Below are 20,140 nucleotides of genomic sequence, written 5' to 3' on the forward strand. Positions count from 1 at the left end.
ATGGACATAAGCATACAGACAAAGCCATGAACCTGAGATTTTTCCCTCCTCCCTTTTCATCCCCCTTTTGTTCCCAGTTCTTGCCTCTAGAAGACTCTTCAGATAAACAGCAATCCCGAGGTATGGTGCCATAATGACAAAAGTACTCCAAAGAGGGTTGAATGGAAAAGAAAGGGGAGATCCCATAGGGCAGCTCATACAATGCTGATAAATAAAGTCATATTTTGTAGTTCACACTTTGTGTTCTCACATTCAGGAGAAGTATAATTAGGGAGACCAATTCCCTAATTGACAAGAGTCCATTTAAAGCTGAATTACAATTGACAGTAAAACATTTTAAAGGCATCTAGTCCTTTCTCTGTTATTAACTTTGTTTTCTCTGTTATGCCAAAGGCAGTACAAAGATGTAGAAAGAGGGAAAGAAGGAAAAATGACTCTCAGCTCCAGGCAAAAAAAATTATTACTCGTTCTGCCAAATGAGAACCCCAAAGTACAGGCGCAGAGAAGAATTTGAGACTTACAATATTTGGGTTTTTCCCCTTGCATTCCATTTGTTTTCTGTCGCTGCCTCCTTTCCCTTGCCGTGCTGTCTCACATCAGACACTCGGGATCCAGTTCTCAACTACTTTAAACCTTAGTTGTAGCACTCATTTTCCTTCAGTTTACCTTCACAAAGTTGCAGGGTAGTTTAGAAAAGAATGTTGCCTGTTTGAAACATTGTTTTCCCTAATGGCAACACACTAGCTTATTGGAACATATTTGGCCTCCTAGATTGGAAGAGTTTCAATTCTTGTCCGTGGACATCCTAGGCTGGAGAAAAAAAGTGTGGAAAAACTTCAGAAAGCCATTTATACCGCTCTGCTATGGCTAAATGCTGTTATGACACATCTGTAGATATTGCTGGTGACTGACTTTGGCATAATCAGTTTAACATTTTGGTAGAATATTTGCTTTTTCTCCCCTCTGTATTAACTTTCTAAGGTTTGAGTTCTATGTTCTAATTGTTGTGGTCCTTTTTTTTTTTTTTAAATGGTTTTGGTCCATATTAATCAAATTATACTTTATTTATGGATTTTTGGCTAGAATAAACCCACCCTGCCTACTCTGCAGGTGATCACATGGCACTCAAACCAGAAAAACGTAGTGTGGAAAGCTGCCATAATGATGGTAATAGCTGTGAATTCCAGTGATACTTTTAGGGATGGAGAAAGTCCTGACTGTATGATCCTTCCAGTATACATATAGGTGTCTGGTCCTTGTGTGTGGACCAAGTCTTCTGTACAGATAAAATTTGACTCAAAGCTCAACAATCTGAGCAGCCCTTTAGTAACAGCTATCTTGAAGTCTAAAATCATTTAGAAACACTGTTTCACCATCCAAGAAGTTGACTTTGGCTCAGTTAGTAGAGACCCTGAGATCTCAAACAGAGATCCCATTTCATACCTAAAATAAAATGGGATTTAGATTGTTACGCCCTAACTATAGCCATGTGGTTGGAGACTGCTGAATTCACATGAGAATGCCTGTTTGCATTCCTTCTGACAAACAACTCTCTACCAGCAATCATTTCAATAAATACATTTTCAAAGTAATCTTTCCTTGATCAGCAGACTACAGTATTTTGTCATTTTGTGGGTTTTGTTTCCTTCATGGGTGAAGGAAATACTTCCACCAAATTGCATTTAATATCTATTAACTTGGATTTTTAAAAATCAAATGCGTTCCATATCTCATTATGTTGTTGCTCATAATTTGTTATTTCTTCAAATTTGATACCACTGCATACTTAGAACTTGATTTCTGTTCTGTCATCCTATCTAAAACCAGGATCCTGACAAAAGGCCTGTCTTACAAAATCATGAACTTCCTGGGAGTGACTATTATGCCCCTCTTTTCTTGAAGGCGGCCTTTCTATTGAATTTCTATTCTTTGGATAGTTCTTTCCAGATACCCAAATCTTTTGTTGTTTACTTTGGGCATCTCTGTTCTCAAAACTGCTCTGATATGATGGGTTGGTTTTTTCAACTAGTTGAGCTTTTACATTCAGGTCTATCAGTGCCTTCTTACACTGTTCCACCTGCTCTTTGGCTCTCTTGGTTCTTTGTCAGAGGTCAGTGTTGATGTTGAAATTTTACAACATTGAAGTAAATAACACAACCCACACTTCTGCTACTTTTTTCAAAGGGTCAGCTTTCCAAAGAAAGAACTGAATAGTTTTGTGAAGTTATGGAAGCAACAGTGGTGCAAATAATGAGAGGTGTTGCTTATATTCTTATTTTGTTCTATTTATTAAACGATGAAGTTTACCCTATTATGTGAGACTTCATCCTAGAGATGTAACTGTGTTTGTGTTTGAAGATGCCTAGAGTACTCAAGCTACAACTACTCTGAAAATAAATATACTATGTGTTGATACAGGTATTTTCTCATCTATATTATGCATAGTTACTGTACAATACAAAATAAAAAAAGACACAAAAGGGGGAAGAGGGGAAAAAGAGAAAAAAATGTTTTTTTTAAATTGGACTGAATAGAAGTAAAAAAAAAAAAGAAAGTCTGAGAAGCCATTGCTTGTTGTATAACTGTTGCGGACAGATATGCTCCCAGTCAGGGATGGCTGATGCATATACTTTATTTCCACTGAGGCAGCTTCAGGTTTATAACTGTTTGCATAGAAGACATTAGAGCAATTTGTAGGCTATGTGCAAATGCATGGTATAGGTGTTTTGGCAGACTTGTACAAACCTGAGCGTCTAGTGTTAGGCATCGGATCCAAATATGTGTGTGTCCAGTCACAGTTAATAGGAGTTACAATATTTTGTTGTGAACATCCAAGCAGGCTCCTTTACTAGTTATAGCACTCAGACACAAATGCTCCTGTGAGAGCAGAACTGCCCTGTTAGCTATTTGCAAAAGTTTTAAGGTGCATTAATCTCACTTGAAGCTCTATGCATAAACAAGAGCTCTCTCTAGATATTTATTTAGTTAATTTTCTTCAGACTTCAGAACTGATATGTTTACTCAGATGCGCTTGTTAGGTTTCTTGTTGGTTATCTTGTTGGTTAACCATCATGTTGCTGGTTGTTAGGTTGGCACTGCCGAATGGCAGTTCACATTATGATGCTTCAGACCATAAGAGGTTCAGATGAACTTTTGTCTTAAATTCAATTTTTTGCTTTTAATATTTTGTTTCTATTTCCCTTTGCAGTCTATTTTTGTAGTATTATACAGTAAAAACTATATGCAGGTTTTATGTTTGTACATGCACATATGTATACGTGTATTTATATATGTAGACTGTAGTTTGGGTTTGGGGATGATATGCTTATGAAAGAATCTGTCCCAAAGAAAATCTGAAGCCCTCTATTTGCCTGTACAATAGGACTACTGAGGAACTTCCAGTATACCTTTTTTCTTCCTATCTTCCAAATACACTCATTTTAGGTCTGGGTATGAGTGTGTATATGTCTCTAGGGTGGCCATGCTGCAACAATTGCCCCAAAACAGGACGTTCATTTGTAAATAAAGCTGCGTTTCTGAATTCTAACTGCTGTCTATTGTATTTGAGAAGTAATGAAGTTTCTGCCTAGACTGGAGGCACTGGCCTAGAAAGATAAACAGGGAGCACATGTTCGGTGCTTGTGAACTACTGTTTGTGGTTTGCTTTGATAATTTTGGCCTTCATGTAGAAGCAGTCACTTGTAGACAACTGGCAATTACTTTTGAGGCTGTGGGTATAATCCATTAATATCCCCTAATTTAATGCAACCATCCAAATCAAACATTCTTCTGTTTTTAAAAAAGCCTGCAGGTAATGGAAGCTTCAGAACATTCATATGTGTAGTGTTATGGTAGAAAAGTCTAAATTCTGTACTCAAAGACCTGGTAAAGTCCCAAGCTCATATTAACGCCACTTCAAGCTTCTAAGGGGATATTTTGACTGTTTGCCATTGGCCCTGTTACTTATGGAAAAGCAAGGAACTAAATTGGTGCCCGCTGGCTTTTAATATATCTTTTTAGGGGAGGTCAAAACTTGGGCCAAAGAAAATGGGGGACCCACCCCAGTGTCTGTGCCTAATGACATGAGCAGATGTGTCTAGAAAACAGAAAACTACATCTATGAAGTCCAACCTGTCTAGTTTACTGTGGAAAATGGTAGTACTGGTGGGAAGCCTTTCTTTGTGTGCAAGTATTTTCGATTAATCTGATATGGTAAATGTTAGGTTTCCCAAATGAGGAAACAGCTCTCTTCATCCCAAATTTGAAAGATTTTATGCTGTGAGACCTGAAGAATATCGAGTATGGATTTCTTGTGTTATATAAAAAAATCTGAACCATATTTCAGTGAAAATGTAAAACACTGTTCTTTCATTAGTCCGTATTAGTTTCATTAATCCATATTAACAGAGCGTAAGAAATCTCATCAGCAAATTACCTTACAACTGGCAAATAGATACAAAGGGATCCTCAAATCTGGCTTTCTCCTCCAGATATCAGAGTCCTGTAAAGCTAGCCCATGAGGAGCCTTCCACTGTGATCGCTCTCATACAGACAGATCAAGCCATAAATGACTTTTTCAAAGTCAGGCTGGGGAAATCATTTTAACATGGGCTGAGGAGGCTTTAAACAGTTGCATTCTTCTCTCTGCTTTTAATTGCGTCTTTGTGCAGTCAGTCTGTTAATAATCTGTTTGTGTTGTTTATTATTTCTGAATCTTAGTTTACTTAGCCTGCCTATAAACTTTGTCTCCTTTTGGTACTGCTGCATCATATTTCTGAAGAATAAGATCATATTGGTATGAGAGGAAGCAGTACGGAGGAGCTCACTTTTGTATTTTTCCAGTCTTAATGTTCCCCCCAATGACAAGAAGAAATCACTAATAAATATAAATTTGATAACCTTCAGAAAACCTTTTGCTGAACAGTCTTTATTTCTGATTTGTACTAGTTAAAGTCATTCCATTTGCATACAAAAATAATCTCTCTTTTCCCCATCTGTTATATTATTGATTTACATCTTTCAGGTAGCTATCTGCAGTGGTGCACACAAACATTCATTGTTTAATATTGTCATTTTGAGCTGATTTCCTATAGTCTATTGATCATAAACCATGAAAAATTTAGGATACATTTCATCTTTTTTTAAAAGTTTATTACAAACTTTGGAAACCAATTGTAAGTGGATTTTACAATAATGGATGCCTTTACATTCTTTTTTGATGCTCCATGCTTTTGTAACACTTGATAAATATCACTCTGTAGACCAATAAATAGTAATTTTGAACTAGCTTAGACCTTGTTTGCTTTGTTTGGATAACTGAGTGTGTGTAATCATGCACACAGACATTCTGAGTCATAGCCTGCCAACTCAGATGACAATAATTGAAAATCCTTCTGCCTGATGGCTGGCTATTTCTTGACACAAGTGAAATCAGTAGGTAGTTTTAGCACACTCCCCCTGGTTGGCAAGTACCATCACAGATGGTGTTAACTAGGGCCCTTCATGGTATCCTCAGCAGGTGAACCAAATATTGACTTGCAGTCTTTGGGATGGCCTTCAGAAGACAATGATGCATTGAAAATAGACTGAGAGTATCATCACCTATGCTTTAAAAAGTCTGCTAAGTCATCTCACTGCAAGGGTTAGTTTGAATTAGTATGTATTAGGTCCTCCACCAAAACTTGCCTATGGTGTGCAGATGGAACTCAAATTATATGCAAAACTGGAGTTACAGCTCAAGGAAATACAGCAAAGACAAAGCCCAATGTGAGTCTGAATAGATGTTTGTCTCTAGTAAAAGGCGAATATTCTGAAAAACATGCTACCTGGCAATGATCAGTATGAGACAACCAAGTCAATACAGCTGAAGTCCAGCTTTCTTGCCTGTTCATCTGTGAAAATAGCACCTTTCTATCAGTTGGTGAATAAAATAGCAAGCTTCCTCATAAACACAGTACAGGACAATGATACGCATCATCCTCACTTTCTAGATATGCAGTCCCTCTCACAGCTCTGAGGAGCTTCTTAACAAATACTTCTGGACACCATTATATCCAAAGCTAGTCAACAATTTGGAAGGACTTAAGAGAGCACTAAGAAAAATTATTAAGAAGTTGGAATGATGAATGTTCTATATGAAGAAAGTAAAAGAAATATAAATAGGTTGGCTGGCTGACGTATTCTGGCTGACTATCTGGAGAAGCTTCATGGTAGTGACATCTGTTAGACTATAGACATGACTTTCAGCAATCAGGGAAACTGTCTCTTTAAAACTGTTGTCCATAAGGTTGGACTAGCTCTGGTCCTGGGTTACTCCACAGCTAAAGTACTCAGGTGACTTAACGCCAGACAGATCACCAGGAGCTGAGACTTCATTTTACTACACTGATGAACTGGTGAAGGCTTGACGTCCTGTGGTTGCATCTGCCTTAAGTCCTTGCCTTTCCAGTTGGTACTTCTAGTGAGAATGGGAGGAAGACCTGCTGTCATACCTCCGTGATGCAGAAAAAGGCAGAGACTTTATTTCATTGTAGTAGTGTCATCAACAGATGAGGAATTTCAGAAAAAAGTCTCTAAAAGACTAGTGTTTGAAGGATTAAACTCATTAAATGGGAAGGAAGAAGGTCTTTAGCTTGAGAACACAAATGGACAGCCCAGTATTAAAGGACTGAAGGATTACTGATCCCATACAGAGCTGACAGCATATTTTGTGTCTTTTTATTCCTTCAGAAGGGGAGGACTGTTTCTTGATCAGAAACTCTTAAGTGTTTTAGTAACAAGGGAAACTGAGGCTTGAAATTATGACACAGGTTTCCCTACGCTGTAGCAAGGCAGGGCAGGGGCTTAGATCTGAAGGGGGAACAGCCACACTTGGTGCTGGAGGATAAGAATACTTCACACTTTCCCTTTGAGAATGGTAGAAGTCCTATTAAAATGAGTTATTTTAAAATTAGACTCAATGAAGCACCTCAGAATTTACTAGGGGGAACAATCCAACATTAGGAAGAGAATGAACGTAATGACCTAACACTGTAAAGATTGTCTATCTCTGTTTCCTGTAGGTCTATGAAATGTCTGACTTTTGCAGGATTTGATTCCAGTGTGACCACCAAGAAAACAGAATAAGGAAAGTTTTCTTATTCTTGGTGTGGGTGTAATGTTCCCTCGTTTCTTTATGGCAGTCCTAATCTAAATGATCTGAAATCCTTGAGCACAAAGCCTTCAGGTTTAGCTGGGGCAGGATGCAAACTGCTAAGCCCTGCTAAACATCCTCATAGCTGCAAAAGGCACGGGGTTCTTAAGCTTTTATTTGAATAGGCTGTAGCTATTATTAAAATAACCTTCAAGTGTTGACTCAAAATCCCTTCACACTTTGCTAAAATTGTCCTGAAATTTCTGTCATTCTCACTAATATATTTCATTTTCCGTCCCACATGCTGTACTTAGCATTGTGAGAATTTCTCTCTCTTCTACCTGCTGTCTATTGAAAAAATGCTGGTGTCATTTTCATAAAACAAATAAGTAAAGTGAAATTTTCCCTTTGATCATTTTCTCTGTTCTTATTAAAAAGTACATTGCATTTAAAGCTGCCTCTTGTCTATTGTTGTTTAAATGACAAGTCCAGATCAGGTGCTTTAAAAGTTAGTTTGCAGTTACAAATGGAAATGTCTTTAACTATTTATAATCATCTTTGTTTAAATTGTCTTCACACATAGAAGCAAGGTAAGTGAGGCACAGAAAACAGTGTCTTGCTAAAAAGTCAGTGTTTTGTGAAAGGACACGTTCTTATAAAGGACTGAGAGAGTCTTTTTTTTTTTTTTTCCTTCAGCATATGAAATATTTACTTGTTAGGCAGTATCAGGAATCCCCATTTTCCAAGTGCTGTACCAGCCCAACCCATCAATGTGCTGGTTAATTAAGTGTGACCTAAACCAACTTGACTTGAGCTCTGCATTAAATGCACAAAACCCATTTGAGCTGACCAGCAGCAGAAGTGGTACTCAGAGAAATTGAAAAGGATTTCTCCCAAATGCTTTCTACTTACTTACAGCACTCAAGTAATGGCTGAAGATTAGCATATGACATGACAGATTACATTAAGTCATGTCTTTCCAGTGCTTTATGACAGCACTATCACATTAGCTTCTTAGCACTGGCACATCGAGGCATGCAAATGTTTTCAGACCCTCTTATTCAAATCTACAAGCTGACATGGCAGCCTTGATATGATTATTAGTCATTTGAGAGACTTTAATTCACGTCATCAGATAACAGGTTCTGCTAAAAGGTTAGAGAAACTGTCTGCTTTTAATGAAGCCCTCAAAAAAGACCCTCAAAAACCTCACTACTCACAGAGAGCCTGATTTGACTTTATTGACAAGATCCCCCTAAGAATGAACTTGAGTTGAATAAGTAAGCAGGCATCTAGAGTGAAAAACACTGACTCCATTTAAAAATTAGACTGAACTGGGTTGAGTCCTATCTTTCTGCCTCCCATTTTCTCTTTCTGGTTTTATGCTAGCTTTAAAGACAAGGTGCTCTGACTGGAAAATGTTTGCAGCATATGATGTTGAATGAGGGAAGGTGGGGCAAGGACTGGTCTGATACCTTAGTGGCAGACTTTCATTGTTATACTGAGTGCAGGGTCACTGCAGCTTGCCACCAAGGGTTAACTGATGGCATCTTGTCACAAGGAACTGTGCAGCACAGTTACAAATTCTGTTTGCACTCTTTTAGTCTGCACCTATTAACATGACTTCATATTCAGATATTATTTTATGTTAGATCACGGTGAATCTACACTCCAATGGAAATACATTGTAAATTACTCACCCATAGATCGGTGGCGGTTGGCACAGGCTTTGGTCTGTTTCAGATGAAGGAGGGATGAGTGAGGTGAGAGGTGATGTTCTTCCCGGGCAGTCACAAAGGGAAGGAGGCCTTTACCCCTTTACCATTAAAAGGGATACTTGTTGCTAGAGCGGTGATGTCTCTTTGCAGAAGGTGTGGGAAGACGGTGCTGATCCCAGCCAGCATGGCCCCCAGGCTAAAGATACATGTCACAGAATTGCAGAGAAATCAATCTGCGTTCTTAAAATCCTTTTGGCATCAGTGTTGCAGTGGCCTCTGCATCAGTAGAGCCTATGTCAATATAGTACCACCCAGACTACGCCAGACTTCCAGAAAGGTACTTATGTCTCTGTACCTGGAGCTCATTGCAGGCTTTTGTTACCTGATCCCTTGTCCTTGCCTGAGGAGGAGGCTGGAACTTGCTTGTAGACTTTGTAAAGCATCTAGTTTAGAGATCACTTTGCTTATGCTTCAGACTTTCTCTAGAGCCTTGCTGGGTTTGCCTCTCAGCAATATGCTAACTTGGAAAGTGGTAGAGAAATGCACTTGGGTTTGCAGACATAGTGTGTTTAACTAATTGTTGCAGTTAACTTTCAATTTTGTCCCAGTTCTTCGAAAAGCCAAATCGGAGTCCCTAGTTTAGGACTCATACTTTGGTTATTAGGACATGCATAGTCTGAGTTTGAGACAAGCGACTGATTGCAGCCAATTGACCTTGGTGTAAAAGACCTGGTTTGTATCACCTTTCATGTTGCCTCTCAATGTCACCTCTACAGCACACATGCTCCAGTAATTCTGTTTTTGTTCCTTCTGAATATAAACGTGCCAGGTGCAAAACAGCTATGTCCTCTATACCGTCTCACTAAATCCTCCTGTCTTCATTTGCCTTTGCCACTCCTACAACTTTGGTCTCAGAGGCCCTCTCAGATCTAATCAACCTACTCTGCTGCTTTTTCCATGTCTTCCACCTCTTTTTTCAACCGAGCAAAATCGACTGCTGTAAATACTACCAGTCTAATCTGGCTGTACTTCATCCCATTTCCTAGGGGTAAATTGACAGGATGAGCAACAAGGCAGTGGAGGACCAGCTCCTTTGTTACTGCTCCCACCCTCTTTCTCAAGAGCTTTTCTGTCCTTAACCACAGCTCCTCGTCACAAGACTCTTCTGTGCTTTGCCAGCATGGACCAACCTTCTTTTGTGTCTGCTTCACTGATTCTCCATCTCCTCTCACATCCATCTTAAAATGCATCTTTCAGCCTTGCTTATGCTTGTTAAATTCTCTCTCTCATTGGATTTATGATCAAGTACTTTAATTTATTAATCATACAATGCCTTTGTAACTGTGTTATATAATTTAAACCATTATTTTATCTAACTTTGCACAGTGTTTTGGGCCACAGCTTGTATGAAGGCAACTATAGAACGTAGTTACTGTGCTGTATTCTAAGCAGATTTTTGCATGTTTTTTCTCTGAAACAGTAACAAAAAAAATCTTCAATTATATTATATTATGTCACTGCTCATAAATTAATTTGCAAGACTAAAATGAAATATTTAGACTTCAGTCTTGCAAACTCTTCCACATGAGTTCTCCCACTGAGCTTAAAGGAGATTGAAAAGTTTTAGGCCTGTTTATGGGACACTTTGGCAACTAGCCATATAGGCAAATGAAAACAGAGGGGTTTAGAGCAGCTCTCTCAGGTGCACCATTAAAGCTTCCTACCTAGGGCAAGAATAAAGGGATACAAAATTACGATAAAAGACAGGATATAGCTGTAGCAATAGCTTTTCCTCATCACAGAATTAACCTACGGGCTCTCTTGCCACAGGTTGTCCTTGACGTTGTAAGTCAGATTAGGTAAAACAAATTAACAAAAAGGGTCAATGTCCATATGTATGTATGTCAATAGTATGTATTAGTAAAGATAAAAATATGTAATTCCTGTGAGTCCGCACAACATAGGGAAAATCACTCCCAGAAGTGATCCTTATGGGATTTGGCATGAACTAGCCTGGCTGAAGGCTGTTTCTTTTAAGTCATCCGTCATTTCACTGTGGATGAGCACTTGCTGTGAAGAGGAAGTTCTATACATCTTTCTCCTGCAGCTCTACTGGCAGCAGAAACCTTAAGCAATCTGTTACTGCCCTGTGTGGCACTGGGTGTTGAGAACCCATCCCTTGGATCCAGCACCACCATCCTTCTGTCGGTGGATGTGTTGGTGGCCGGCACAAGCCTCGAGTCCTCAGTCTGCGCAGTCTCGCACAATCCCAAACCCAAAATGGCTCCATCCTGCTTTATGGGTTGATTTCAGTAGCAGAGGGAAATAGCAAGAAACGGCTTCTAAACTGGAGGTTTCAGTTGCTGTCCCTTCAGCTCCAGTCCCAGGAGGGTTTGGCATAGCTGCTGACCGTATTAGGACATGTCTGACCTGCTTGCATCTCTTCTGTAGATGTATTCCTGATCCTCATTTGCCTTTTCTGAAAGACGTCAAGTAGAATACTGGGATTAGAGAAACACAAATTATTTTAAAAGCCCTGCTGAGTCTCTGAAATTTTGCAGATAGTTCTGTACTTGCAGTTATTTCCAGCTTGTAGTTTAATACAAGCTAGAAATTCCATACTGCTTTGCTCCCCTCTGCCTATTTCTTCTGCAAGGAATACATGTTAATCAATAAAGAATCTATCCCCCCCTTTTCATTACTTCTAGCCTCCTGTCATACTCATATTCTCTTATACACAGGGTGTGAACAATTCCACTGTCTCAAAATTATTTTAAATGTAATTTAGGCTAGAATGCTGGAGAGTGACAAATGCCAGTGAGTTGAGAGGATTTGTTCACCAGAGGCTGCAATCTCTTGCGACAGCTAACTACAGCTCTAATCTTCATTTGCACTCTCCCAGTCCTGTAACAGATTGCATTTCTCTCACCCTTTCTCTCTCTCTGTGTTATTAATTCTTCACCTTTAAAAAGATTAATACCTTTCAAGAAATGGACTTGTGTGCTGATTCAACTATTCTGAGTGCTAATATATGGAACCCACAGCACTGAGAACAGCGGTTTGATATCCACCACCTGATGGACCTTGATGTACAGCCACTGTTATCTCAAGTTTTCATGGTTTGTGAGGCTTAACACTTACCATACTTGTGTACAAAGGTGCTGCTAGTGGGAATGAAGCAATTGCTTTAGGAGTTAAGCGAACTACAGGATAGTTTTAGATTAATCCCACCTGCTAGTTGTACATTTCAATGTTGAAGGGCTGACCTCAGTACCTGGATTTCTTGTCAACAAAAAAGCTTTCAGTGACCTACCTGGGGATCAACACAAATATAAGGTGTGATAAAAGAGAATGGCTGAGGTAAGTGACAGAAATAGCAGGAATCACTTAAATTTGGCCTGTACCAGGACAGATGATGATGTTGACTTCACAAGTTATCAACTCTTTCTCATTACATTATGCTATTGCTGATACAGAAGTATTTCAAGTTGTTTGCCGCTGCAGTCTTCTAAGTATGAATTTGATAAAAATCCTCGTCTTTAAAAGCTGGCATTCAAATATCCTTTAGCAATCTAGCAGTCATGAAAGTAATAATTCTCATTATTACTGATACCTAGATTTGCATAAAATAATACTTTTGTTAAAAAACAACTTTGTGCTGCTGTTATACTCATTTTCATGACTTGACTGGTCTTGTGTTCTTCAGACATTTTATTTTCTAATTATTTAATAATTCTAGAAGTTTAAAAAATTATGTTGTGGTTTAACCCCAGCCGGCAACTAAGTACCAGGCAGCTGCCCACTCACTCCCCCTCCAGTGGGATGGGGGAGAATCAGAAGAGTAAAAGTGAGAAAACTCGTGGGTTGAGATAAAGACAGTTTAATAGGCAAAGCAAAAGCCGCATGCGCAAGCAAAGCAAACCAAGGAATTCATTCACCCCTTCCCATCGGCAGGCAGGTGTTCAGCCATCTCCAGGAGAGCAGGGCTCCATCACGCCTAACGGTTACTTGGGAAGACAAATGCCATCACTCTGAACGTCCCCCCCTTCCTTCCTCTTCCCCCAGCTTTCTATGCTGAGCATGACGCCATATGGTGTGGGATATCCCTTGGGTCAGTTGGGGTCAGCTGTCCCGGCTGTGTCCCCTCCCAACTCCTTGTGCCCCCCCAGCCTCCTCGCTGGTGGGGTGGGGTGAGAGGCAGAAAAGGCCTTGACTCTGTGTCAGCACTGCTCAGTAGGAACGAAAACGTCCCTGTGTTATCAACACTGTTTCCAGCACAAATCCAAAACATAGCCTCATACTAGCCACTATGGAGAAAATTAACTCTATCCCAGCCAAAACCAGCACAAATTTGAAACAAGCAGACCAGCACAAATTTGAAATGAGCAGCTGGCATTTCAGGAAATAGCTTACTAGCAAAGGGCAATTCCAGAAGCTTTTTAAGGGAATATAAAGAGAGTCCAAACTAATGCAACTTCTGAGTGATTATCTTTTCTCCTTTGGTGTGTTCCATCTCTTCATCATCCTGAACTGTCTTACACATGCATCGTTCTCTCATTTTAGTCCAACTGTCCTTCATACATCAGTTCTGAGGCCTTGTCTGAATTAGGACAGATGACTTTCAACTCTATTCCACCAGATACGAACAGATGCATTTTAACTAGCCGACCTTAATACGATGTGTATTTCTATACTATCCAGTTCCATGCTATGTAAAGTTATTTGAGCTTTAAACAAGCTTCTCTGAGCATATTGGACTCGCTGAGTGCTAGCCAATTGTGGGTTATATATTTCTGACACTGAACTGCCTCAGATATCCCAACAAACACTGCATTCTGAAGTACAAGCATACTACATACTTCAGATTGCATCAGACATTTAAAACACGAATTAGCTGGTGGATGTGGTGCCTAAACTGCTCTTTAACTGTCCCTTTAAAATATATATTTAAATCCTTGGCTGTGTATGACTGAATTTGATTTAGCACTTGGTCTTAAACCACAGTTCAGTTTTAAAGTGAGCCAGTAATTGGGTTTTCCTCACAGTGACAGAGGATCTCAGAATGAAGTTGCTTTGACAAATATTGTGTGCATTATATTTTTATAGCATGAAACCTTACCCTGTTGTCACTGAAGTCAAGGGTATCCATTGATTTTACTGAAGAGTGGAAGCAGTCCCACAGCCAACAGGGCTTTAAGACACAGCTTAGCAGAAATAATTCCTTGGGCAGGTGGCATTGTCCAAAATACTTTTGGCAAAAGGAGCTGATTTAGAAAGCAGCTCAACACTTTTTCTTGGTGATGTAGTATGACATATTTGATAAATGGGTGTGCTATTAGATGACGTTTATATGACCCAGAGTTGAAATTAGCTATAGACCTTAGAAATATACCAATATTGATACACCTCTAGAGAGAAAATATTGCCATATTAATGGTTGGCATTCATCTTTCACATTTCTGTGAATATATCAGTGCACGCATATATGCCCATACAGTGTGTGTAATCACACACATTTACATGCTGTACTTCTAGTCTGTTGGGAAGATATCATCTTAAGGTCAGTAGAGGGGGTACTTACCTTTACAAGGCACTTGTCCATGCCTGTACTTTACGTCTTCTAGTATCTCTTGAAAGTTCTCATCTTCAACGCTCTGCCTCACCATGCTGCCTGTGTGATACAGATTTCAAAGGAAATTACTATGTGATGGTAGGAACTGCATTCTGCTCTATGTTGGTCATTGTACGGAAACACAGTAGAAAGTTTATCTGAGGCAGTCAGATCTGTTTTATAGGATATGCCATCCTTTGCTTTTGCTTGGCGTACCTCTGAAGCCAGCAAGCACAAAGGGCTCTTGGTAACGTCTTCCTGCAGTTGTAAAGGAGCCTGAGCAGTAGTGCTGGCAATGAGGACGCCTGGGCATCACTACCCCTGTACGTGCTATGGCTGAGCATGTTTAATGGCACCTAACAGCCCATCTTCTATCAGATAAACTGAAAATATTAAAAAAAACCCAAAACTCTCTTTCCTGGGTTGTTTGGGGTTTTTTTGGTTTGTGTAACAAACGTTGCTTAGTTGCTTTGTCATTTCTTATTTGCTTTATTAAGCCTTATTTTGGGATTTTTATGTAATGGCATAAATGTAGTGTTCCAAAGGGAAGTGTTTGATAAAGAAAATAAATAATTTTTCTTATTTATTCTCAAGATTTTGTAAAAGATGTGTGGTTTAAAAAGAACCTGGAATTCTGGGTGACACTTTCTGATTGAAGGTGATCCGTTAGAGCAGAACAGGCAGTCACTGTGGAAATCCTCATCACATAATGCTGAAATTTTACACAAGTTCAAAAATTATAGGGTAAGATCAGAGTTGGGGGCGGGAATCCATCAAGGGTTATTGTATACAACTCTAGTGCTGGTGTCTCTGCTGGGAAAGTATTCTGGAGTATATGTTACTACATGCTTACCTCTATTTGTGTGTTTTTCAGTGTCTGCTGGACATTGTCAGAGTCAGGTTACTTGACTAGATGGATCTTTTATCTGACATAGTTCTACTCTTAAATACTGCAAAAAGAAAGAAGCCTGGAGAAACAACCTTATTTTACTAAAATATTTAATGACTTTTTTATTCTTCTCCTCAATGCCAGAATGACGGTAAGATACACTCTCCTATCTGCTGGCTATGTCTATCCACAGGGTTCTTGGAAAATCTAGATGATGATTGTATTAGAAATGTGACTTTTGGAATTGATAAATTGTATTCAAGCCTTAAGAAAGAAGGTGTTGCTGGTATAGATAGATATGTTGCTTTATTTCAAAAGCAACCATAAGCCAGAGAGCTATTAGAGCTCTATTGTTAAATGATGGATAGCATTTTCTAAGTGGAAGGTAGTCAGTGTGGTCATCTAGCGACGGGGCCACTTGTTCACATCTAAGGAACTGCTGCTTTAACTCCATCCCATTCCCTTCCAGGCACAATGTATTAGTGAAATTCTACAGAGACACCCACTGTAACCCCTGTGAGGGGAAGAAGAAATAAGGGTTAATCCTCTGCTGCTCGGAGAGAGTCCTAAACGCAGTTGTACAGCAGTGGTGGTAACAGACCAAAACAGCATCCTGTCAGGTAGGTGCACCTCTCGATTAGACGGAATGGTCCAAAGGAGATGTGGGTCCCTGTCCACTTACTTAAGATAGAAGATACCTCCCATGACCTTCAGCTATAGATTCTTCTCATGTTTGTAGGCCCAGGGAAGGACAGGTATTAGAGAGACAAACTCACAGGGAACTAGCAAATGGCTGTAATCTGGGCTGTAAAGAAAGAGTGCTGTAGCAGAGAAGGAGAAGGACTTGCTGCTGGGAAAGGCTGAAATAACCAAAATACACCACTAAACGTGACTTAGAAGGCCACAGCAGAAGGGAACTCCTTTTTTTCCATTTTAGCAATTCCCAAGTGTTTAGTAGTATTTCATTCACTTCATGATAAAAATCAGGCGATTTGAGGTGACACATTTTACAAGGCTTGTTAAAACTTGACAAAAAAAAAAGTTGACCTCTAGCACAGCATGTTGCCAGCTGAAAGAAACAAGTGTGGGACGAAGATGGGAATTAGAGCTCCTTGGAGAGGAGAATCTCAAGGGTTTTACAGGTACCAGGTCTCAGCTGAGAAGGACCATGGAGAGACAAAAAAAGATTCTGTGATAGCTGTGAACCAGGTGCTCTGGGAGGATGAAAGTCTGAAGGACATGCTGATGCCTGCAAGGGCTGGCTAGAGGACACAGTCAGTCAGTATAGCTGATAGTAGAGGCCTACTGAGATAAAAAGTGTGGAGAAAATCAGATAAAAAGCGTATTTAAAATCTGCTATATAACAGCATATTTTAATGCCTGTTTTTTTTAATCACAGGCAGACTTTAAACTGAGCTAGTTCTTACTGGTTTTTGTCATTTTTTGCATGGTTGTTCGAAGTTTGCATTGGCACCCTCTAAATTGTAGCTGGATTCTGGATAAACAAAATGCTTCTGTTTCTAAGCCTGTTAAACCCTTTAACTTCATAAATATTAGCATTCATCTTGCTGCTTCTCCTGCTCCCACTAGTCTGTGTTTGCATATGTGTAACCACCATGCACTCACCAAAATATACTACCTCAAAAAGTGATTCAGCCCAATAATTGTGCCCTGAGGCATATAGCTGAACATTCATCTCAGAAAAATGAACAATTCTAGTAAGTGAGCTCGTGTGTATCATATACAATCAATCCTCTTCCGAAGACTTAACGCACTTAGAGCAAAATGTTACCCTGCTTTGTTGAAACTCAGTGTATGTTTATAAAAGTATCTGAGTAATGGTTTTGAGAGGTCCTTTGATATAATAATTGGAAAAAATGAGAAAATTTTGGAGGAAAAGTAGTTGCATTTCCGTATATGCAAATGAAAACAATTTTGAAGATCTGAAGTTTTTAAAAACCTAAATTATTCAACCCATTCCAATCATAAGTATACACAATTATGTGAGTGACATATGATATATATGAGAAACTTAGCTGTAACAGTGCCAGTAGTTTTTCATAAGAAGGCTTCTTCAGAGTGCTCATCTGAGACTGAAGACAAACCTCTGGGTTAAGAAACACATTAAGTTTCTAGTAGGTAGTTCCTCAGAAATTCTGTCCATTCAGAATACACAGTATATAGCACAATGCTCAAGCTTGGCTTAAGGTTCCATATGATTTACAAAACAAATAAAGTTTGACCATAAATGTTATGATAGTTTTATAGTTCTGTTTTTGTAGGAACATTAACTTGCCAATCTGTTCTATACATGCATCTGTACCCATAGGTGTAATTCACTTATAAATATATATGAAATCAACTCTCTATGTGCGAGTTTCTTACAAGGTATTTTTATTCAACAGGTATCAAAGGTTTTTATGAAGGAAGTTAAGTATGATCATTGTCTCTACTTCGCAGGTGGGGAACTGAAACTAAGGAGGGCTTTGTAGATTTGCTGAAGACCTAAAAGTAGTTCTCAACACTGAGTGGTGGTTTTCTGAAAAGCTTTAGACAGTATATGACAAACCGTATCTGCTGAACATTTGTGCTCTGGTCTCTCCAAAACTTTGTTTAAAAAGTGTGCTATTACCTCAGAAAACTCCTATCTTCATAGGAACAGATCTGTAAAGTGTTAGCTGGATTGATGTTATTTGTTGAAGTTCAGTTGGAGGTTTTGTAACCGAAGTTAGGGGTGGCAGGCAAACTCCTGGTTTTTTATGTGAAGATGTTTACAACAATCCATAGTAGAGGAGAGGCAACTGGCAATAACATAATAAAAAATATAAATGTTTTTAGATTCTGGACTTATTGTAAATCTCATGCAAAATGAAAACCCTGCACTGTAGTTTCCTTACTTGCTGAACAATATGTTTGTTGCCCGATATGCATATAGACCAGAAGTGTATATATGTATGCACATAGATGCAAGTGTGCGTATAAAATATACACACATGCCTCCATGCACGTACTTTATATTTCGTGATTCATCCTTTCCTTTCTCTCTCTGTAGCAAATCATAATCCACATTTTCCCCTTCTTTTCTTGGGCTTCAGTTTTAAAGCAACCTTCGTGGCCATGGGTTGTGCTTTTACAGCATTTTCTATAGTGCCAACTGCAGTTAAGTGTTCATTTGAAAAGCTTAATTGAGACTAGCAAAAAAAAATCCTCATTACTTTTCAGAAATAATTCTTACTATCACTTTTTATTATTTAAGTGTGATGAGTATGGAACTATTGAACCTGCAGCCTCTGTGGTGATAAGATTAAAAAACTGCAGATTTTGTCTGCCCTTCGGAACAGTCGCAGTTTGTTCTGATGAGATCCCATCCAGGAGTTACGAATTAGTTTAGTCTTGTTTGTGAGTAGCCAGTAGCTGTCACACAGATACGTATAGATGATGAGCTGGACTACTAAACTAGGTTTCAAGGCAGCATCCGCGAGATAGGTGGAAATGACTGCTCTAAGTTGCCTTTTCTTGACTTTCTTGAAGTTGATCCACATCTATTTGAATTGTTACTTATTAAGCTAAGATCAGCAGGTAAAGTGGTCTTCACAGAAAATGTTCTGCCAGCCAGTGATTTCTGGAATACAACCCTTGCCCTGATTCACAGCCCTGAAGAATGTAAGAGAGGTCGGTTTAGAGGTAATAAAACCTTCAAACTCTTGGCTGTGGTGAGGAAATTTCCCTTTCCCACTGTGGCAGTTTTCTAGCTACTCTGTGTTGCTCAAGCCAGCTGAGAAGCAATGTAGAATATTGTCTATTAGAGTACATTATGCTCTTGAGAAAGTTATCTTCTAGCTGAAATCCAAAACAAAGGGACATTCTAAAACATAGTTATGAAATTGTGTACCAGGTTTATGTGCACAAATCTTCATAACAAACAGCAAATGGGGAAATTAGTCATAAAAATCCAATTTACCAATAACGAAGTTTGTGCCTGTAAACTCTTGAGCACCACTCTGAAAATGGCCACTATAATAAAAAGGGAGTAATCAGATTGGATGGAAGCATTGGTAATCAGTTTTTCTAGTAAGCTTTGGTAAGAAATGTTTGTGCTCATGTTCAGTGTATAATAGGACATTGTGGTATTGGTACAGTCCTGTTTCTAGCAAAGAGTTACACTCAGTTGGGTCTGGTTCCTCTGTGTCTTCATTCAAAAAAATGTAAAAAGCAGAACAAGAGCATTACAGTGAAGCAAAGCATGAGGACATTCAAAATTCTGGCAGGTCATCTTTAGTTATTGATTGCAGTTATAGCCTTTTTTGCTTAATTTCTCATGAGCTTCTGGCTGACTTGCCATCCTTTCATAAGCTCCATGGGTGAAGAATGTGTGATAGGCAGGCTGGGTACAGGTAAACAGAAAAGACAGGGTGTTCCCCATGGATCAGTGTTCTCTGTGGAAATGTTTATTTTACTTAATGTTGCTTATTTTAGTATCAAGGATTTGTTAATGTGGTTCTGAGGATAATCAGTTTGGGCAGAAGTTAGTGGGGGGAAAGAAAGTAGATTTTAAATGTCAAGTTATATTTATAGAAATTGCAGGTTAGATTACATGTAATTGACAGTGTCCTTTAGATTGACAAGTGAGATAGGATCATCTTATTTTCAATAATCTTTTATGTTTAAGGCGTTTCTTTAATGGTTTGGATTGCAGTTTAAAAATAGAAAGCCTGTGCATGTGCTTCTGCTTGCTAGGGTACTGCAAACTTGATTTCTGAGGTTGCTGACAGCTTCTGAAAGATTTAGGA

Source organism: Pygoscelis adeliae, unplaced genomic scaffold, assembly GCF_000699105.1.
Source record: "Pygoscelis adeliae isolate BGI_AS28 unplaced genomic scaffold, ASM69910v1 Scaffold10, whole genome shotgun sequence".
In the NCBI taxonomy this organism is placed as follows: Eukaryota; Metazoa; Chordata; class Aves; order Sphenisciformes; family Spheniscidae; genus Pygoscelis; species Pygoscelis adeliae.